General features: G+C 43.1%; 1 long non-coding RNA gene across 1 annotated transcript in view; it reads right to left on the bottom strand.

The window, feature by feature from the left end:
- Nucleotides 1-724: 724 nt before the first annotated feature.
- The window catches only part of LOC121867131, a 37,705-nt gene continuing 31,182 nt past the window's right edge, over nucleotides 725-7,247 (bottom strand). Inside the window, exons 3-4 of the long non-coding RNA XR_006089087.1 lie at nucleotides 5,491-5,651; nucleotides 725-782 (exon numbers count right to left, since the gene is read on the bottom strand). This is a non-coding gene — a long non-coding RNA (uncharacterized LOC121867131). The remainder of the gene's footprint in view (nucleotides 783-5,490; nucleotides 5,652-7,247) is intronic.

Raw genomic sequence — 7,247 nt, 5'->3', positions numbered from 1 at the left:
GCAAGTCCTTCCCTCACTCCTACACAATACTAGAAGTCCTTCCCTCATTTCTACACAACACTGCAAGTCCTTCCCTTACTCCTACACAATACTAGAAGTCCTTCCCTCATTTCTACACAACCCTGCAAGTCCTTCCCTCACTCCTACACATCACAGCGAGTCCTTCCCTCACTCCTACACATCACAGTGAGTCCTTTTCTCACCCCTACACCTCAGGGAGTCCTTCCTTCACTCCTACACATCACAGTGAGTCCTTTCCACACTCTTGCACAACACTGCAAGTCCTTCTCTCACTCCTACACAACACCACAAGTCCTTCCCTCACTCCTACACCACACTACAAGTCCTTCCCTCACTCCTGCACCACACTACAAGTCCTTCAATCACTCCTACACCACACTACAAGTCCTTCCCTCACTCCTGCACCACACTACAAGTCCTTCCCTCACTCCTGCACCACACTACAAGTCCTTCCCTCACTTACATAATATTGCTTGTTCTTTCCTCACTCCTACAGTGCTACAGTATCTCTACAGTAGTCAGTAGATAAGATTTCAACACACTGATATAATCTGTTGTAGTATTTATGTGGACGTATTTAACCAACACTTACATATATACAATACAACTTCCTGTCATGTGTGGTAGACTGAGTTATTTAGAGAATGTTCATCCTTTACTGTACTCTTGATCGTTTCTCTTGTCCATCTTGATGTTGCCTCGTCATCTGTACACCAAGTTATGGTCCTCATCCTCCCTGGAGTAGTATTTTCTGTTAATACCTGTGAAATTAAAATTTTATTAACCAAAAATAGTTTTTTTTTGTATATATTGCAGGGCGACAAGAATTAAAATCACTCTTTCTTCATACTGTTATGCCAGCACTCCTCTTTATCAAGAATTTACCACTAGTCAAGTCACACGAGTGGTCACAACAACAAGCAGGGTAAACACTATAATGACTCTTATATTATCTCCACCAGATTCTCAATAATAACCCTCAGATTAACTCAAAATATAGGTATCATGTTGAAGATGAATCATGAAATGCATAACTTAGCATTATAAAGTTAAGAGACCACAAACAAAGGTCAAGTAAAGGAACAATTTAAGTACAGTACAGATGACCACAGCCTAAATTAACCCAAACCCGAACCTCAGCCTCACCATACACTAGAAAAGTACAAAAGTATACACCACTTATCTCCATATAAATATATCCTGAGTCCAGACCAATTGTACCACACTTGCACCACACACTATCACCAGCCAGGCTCGTCTACCTCCCTGCACTTGCCGTGACCCACACAATGTGGATACCATGCCGCCAATTACCATACTATTTTACCTAACAAATGCACAACGTTAAGCTGATTTACTTATTACATACTTACTATAAATTAATATATATAACATACTAGACAATGTTTACATACAGGAACATATATAAAATATAGTCCTACCAACTGAAGAAGCAGTGTAATTACCTCTCAATCAAATATATTCAGTGCCTTATAAAACTCCCTCCCCAAAGATAAAACACTTGTGTTTTATTTTCAGTCTGGTGAATGAGATAGAGCATTTGCTACGAAATTCTCTCACTCCTACACAACATACCAAGTCCATCCCTCACTCCTACGCAATACTACAGGTCCTTCCCTCACTCGTAAACAATATACCAAGTCCTTCCCTCACTCCTACACAACATACCAAGTCCTTCCCTCACTCCTACACAACATACTAAGTCCTTCCCTCACTCCTACACAACATACCAAGTTCTTCCCTCACTCCTACACAACATACCAAGTCCTTCCCTAACTCCAACACAATACTACAAGTACATCCCCTCACTCCTACACAATACTACAGTCCATCCCTTGCTCCTACACGACACTGCAAGTTCCCTCCTCCTACAAAACTACAAGTCCTTCCACCTCTATACTATACTACAAGTCCTTCCCTCACTCCTACACAATACTACAAGTCCTTCCCTTGCTCCTACACAACACTGCAAGTCCTTCCCTCACTCCTACACAAAAGTATATGTTTCTTCCTCACGCCTACACAAACTTCAAGTCCTTCCCTCACTCCTACAATACTACAAGTCTTCCTCACTCCTACACAATACTACAAGTCCTTTCCTCACTCCAACACAAAACTACAAGTCCTTCCCTCAATCTACGAAACACAAGTCCTTCCCTCCTCCCACATTACTACAAGTCCTTCCCTCATTCCTACACAAAACTTCAAGTCCTTTCCTCACTCCTACACAAAATTCAAGACCATCCCTAACTCTCACAACATTCATAGTCCATCCTCTCCCATACAACATGCCAAGTCCATCCCTCACTCCTACACAATACTCCAAGTCCTTCCCTCACTCCTACACAATACTACAAGTCCTGCCCTCACTCCTACACAAAACTACAAGTCCTTCCCTCACTCCTACACATAACTACAAGTCCTTCCCTCATTCCTACAAAACTTCAAGTCCTTTCCCCACTCCTACACAACTTCAAGACCATCCCTCTCCTACACAATACTACAAAGTCACTCCTCTCCTACATAACTACAAGTCCTTTCTCCTCCCTACACAAAACTTCAAGACCATCTACTCCTACACAACATACTAAGTCCATCCCTCACTCTCACACAACATACCAAGTCCTTCCCTCACTCTACACAACATACCAAGTCCATTCCTTACTCTACACAACATATCAAGTCCATCCCTCACTTCTACACAACATACCAAGTCCATCCTACTCTACAAAACATACAAGTCCATCCGTCACTCCCCAATCCTACAGTCCTTCCCTGTCTACTACAAGTCCTTCCCTCATTCCTATGCGATACTACAAGTCCATCTCACTCCTACAAAACATACCAGAGTCCATCCCTCACTCCTACACAATACTACAAGTCCCCCTCCTCTACACAATACTACAAGTCTATCCTCACTCCTACAAAAGATGCCAGTCCATCCTCACTCTTACAACACTTACCAATTCCTCTCTCTAGCATACCAAGTCCTTCCCTCATTCCTACACAAAACTTCAAGTCCTTTCCTCACTCCTACACAAAAATTCAAGACCATCCCTAACTCCTACACAACATTCATAGTCCATCCCTCTCTCGCACACAACATGCCAAGTCCATCCCTCACTCCTACACAATACTCCAAGTCCTTCCCTCACTCCTAAACAATACTACAAGTCCTGCCCTCACTCCTACACAAAACTACAAGTCCTTCCCTCACTCCTACACATAACTACAAGTCCTTCCCTCATTCCTACACAAAACTTCAAGTCCTTTCCTCACTCCTACACAAAACTTCAAGACCATCCCTCACTCCTACACAATACTACAAGTCCATCCCTCACTCCTACACATAACTACAAGTCCTTTCCTCACTCCTACACAAAACTTCAAGACCATCCATAACTCCTACACAACATACTAAGTCCATCCCTCACTCTCACACAACATACCAAGTCCTTCCCTCACTCCTACACAACATACCAAGTCCATTCCTTACTCCTACACAACATATCAAGTCCATCCCTCACTTCTACACAACATACCAAGTCCATCCCTCACTCCTACAAAACATACGAAGTCCATCCGTCACTCCTACACAATCCTACAAGTCCTTCCTTCATTCCTATGCAATACTACAAGTCCTTCCCTCATTCCTATGCGATACTACAAGTCCATCCCTCACTCCTACAAAACATACGAAGTCCATCCCTCACTCCTACACAATACTACAAGTCCTTCCCTCACTCCTACACAATACTACAAGTCCATCCCTCACTCCTACAAAAGATGCCAAGTCCATCCCTCACTCTTACACAACATACCAAGTCCTTCCCTCTCTCCTACACAGCATACCAAGTCCTTCCCTCACTCCTACACAACATACCAAGTCCTTCCCTCACTCCTACACAACATACCAAGTCCATCCCTCACTCCTACACAACATACCAAGTCCATGCCTTACTCCTACACAACAAACCAAGTCCATCCCTCATTCCTACACAATACTACAAGTCCTTCCTTCATTCCTATGCAATACTACAAGTCCTTCCCTCATTCCTATGCAATACTACAAGTCCATCCCTCACTCCTACAAAAGATGCCAAGTCCATCCCTCACTCTTACACAACATACCAAGTCCATCCCTCACTCCTACAAAACATACGAAGTCCATCCGTCACTCCTACACAATACTACAAGTCCTTCCTTCATTCCTATGCAATACTACAAGTCCTTCCCTCATTCCTATGCGATACTACAAGTCCATCCCTCACTCCTACAAAACATACGAAGTCCATCCCTCACTCCTACACAATACTACAAGTCCTTCCCTCACTCCTACACAATACTACAAGTCTATCCCTCACTCCTACAAAAGATGCCATGTCCATCCCTCACTCTTACACAACATACCAAGTCCTTCCCTCTCTCCTACACAGCATACCAAGTCCTTCCCTCACTCCTACACAACATACCAAGTCCTTCCCTCTACACTCTTACACACAACATGTCCTTCCCTCACTCCTACACAACATACCAAGTCCTTCCCTCACTCCTACACAACATACCAAGTCCTTCCCTCACTCCTACACAACATACCAAGTCCATCCCTCACTCCTACACAACATACCAAGTCCTTCCCTTACTCCTACACAACATACCAAGTCCTTCCCTCACTCCTGCACAACACATCAAGTCCTTCCCTTACTCCTACACAATACTGCAAGGCCATCCCTCACTCCTACACAACATACCTAGTCCATCCCTCACTCTTAAACAACAAACCAAGTCCTTCCCTCACTCTTACACAACATACCAAGTCCTTCCTTAACTCCTACACAATACTACAAGTCCATCCCTCACTCCTACACAACATACCAAGTCCTTCCTTAACTCCTACACAATACTACAAGTCCATCCCTCACTCTTGCACAACATACCAAGTCCTTCCCTCACTCCTACACAACATACCAAGTCCTTCCCTCTCTCTTACCCAACATACCGAGTCCCTCCCTCACTCCTACACAACATACCAAGTCCTTCCCTCACTCCTACACAACATACCAAGTCCTTCCCTGCAGAGTTAATCACCATCTATTAAGTCTCTGATTCTTGTTTTTCATTCGACTTCTGAACTGTAATAAATTATGGTCACTGTAAAATACAATTCTCTGGTAGGTGTTGCCAAGATATATGTTAAACTTTTCCAGTGCCATAAGCAGTCACAGCTTCTTTCTCTATTATATAAGTCGTTTGCGAGGGAAATGTCATAAAAGTAAAGGGTCTTAGAATTGTCTAAATTATTGATTGTCCACAAAAAGTGAACAAGGAGCACGTTTTGCTCATCATAATTTTATCCGTCATTCAAGCTGACCATATCGTCAAACAGAGAAGCAGTGAAAACAAGGGGTGTTTAGTTTGTGGTATAGCGGTAACACACGTATCTCTCACCAATATCTCAATGGTTCGAATCCTGCTTCACTACTTGACCCAGCACGCGTGAGAAGGGGCTTATCAGTGTGACCCTCACTCCCAAACATCACAGGTTTTCCGCACACCGGTTCTCTCCTGTACTAACTCTGGATACACCAACCGCCCGAACTGCAAGTAAACTGATAAATGGTAAAATAACAAATAAAAACAATAAGCCACTAGTGCATGTGGTGGGCATAAAGTAAAAAAAAAAAAGCATTACAAAAGAAAAACAATGGTGAGAAAACAGCCCAAGCAAAGTTTTTCAATGACGACATTGGTAGAGGGAAGTATGGAGAAATAGAGTGCAGCAATGTGTCGGGAGGAGACGAAACAGAAATGAAGGAGCTGATTCTGTCTACAAAAGGTTTGTGTTGACCAGGACAGTACAAAAGAAAAGAATTTAAATGGCACACACACACACACACACACACACACACACAACATAACATAACATAACATAACATAAGAACATAAGAACATAAGAAAATAAGGAATCTGCAATAGGCCGGTTGGCCTGTGCATGGCAGCTCCTGTCGAGAGTTACTACCACTCTCTATCATCCATGAATCTATCTAGCCTCCTTTTGAAACTTTCCAGAGTTCCCGCACTTACTACAAAGTTGCTAAGCTTGTTCCACTCGTCCACCACCCTATTTGTGAACCAATTTCTTCCTATCTCCCTCCTAAACTTATCCAACTTGAATCCTTTGCTCCGAGTCCTATCCTGCTCGGATATTATAAGAACTTTATCTATATCCCCTTTATTGATTCCCTTCACCCACTTAAATACTTCTATCATATCTCCCCGCACTCTTCGTCTCTCTAGGGAATGCAAGTATGTTTCTTTAACCTATCCTGATATGGAAGGTTTCTAAGTCCCGGAATCATTTTTGTCATTCTCCGCTGCACCGACTCTAGTGAATTTATATCCCTATAATAGGGGCACCAGAACTGAACCGCATAATCGAGGTGCGGCCTGACTAGCGCAAGATATAGTTGCAATAAGACCTCTGCACTCTTGTTACTTACACTTCTAGATATAAAACCCAATACTCTGTTTGCCTTATTTCGAACATTAACGCACTGTTTTCCAGGCCGTAGGTCCGGGCTTACAAGTACCCCTAGGTCTCTTTCACAAGTCGACTTCTCTAGGTTGATGTTGTTAAGGCTGTATACATTATCAGTATTTGTTCTTCCAATATTAAGTACACACACACACGATTCAAAAGAACATAACCATACCTGTATTTATAGATAAGAAGCATAACATGTGTACAGCTTTATGACGCAGAGAAGAGTCTAATAAACAATAGGGCTTCAGTACTCACCTCATAATGATGGTATTGTACTGACGTGGGAGGGAGTAGGTGGTGTTAGGGACTACTGCTGGTGGTGGTGGGTGGTAAGTGATGGTGGTGGATGGTGGTAGGTGATGGTGGTGGATGGTGGTAGGTGATGGTGGTGGATGGTGGTAGGTGATGGTGGTGGATGGTGGTGAGTGATGGTAAGTAGGTAATGGTGTGGTAGGTGGTGGTAAGTAAGTGAGACAGTGGTAAGTGGTGGCAAGTAGAGTGACAGAGTACTAGGTGGTGGTAAGTGACAGAGTAGTAGGTGGTGGTAAGTAGGTGGCAGTAGTAGGTGGTGGGTAGGTTGGTGAGACAGTAGTAGTAGTAAGTGATGGTAAGTATCACCTACTTACCATCACTTACTACTACTGTCACCAACTTACCAACA

Source organism: Homarus americanus, unplaced genomic scaffold, assembly GCF_018991925.1.
Source record: "Homarus americanus isolate GMGI-L3 unplaced genomic scaffold, GMGI_Hamer_2.0 scaffold6317, whole genome shotgun sequence".
In the NCBI taxonomy this organism is placed as follows: Eukaryota; Metazoa; Arthropoda; class Malacostraca; order Decapoda; family Nephropidae; genus Homarus; species Homarus americanus.
This window is presented reverse-complemented; position numbering and strand designations above follow the sequence as displayed.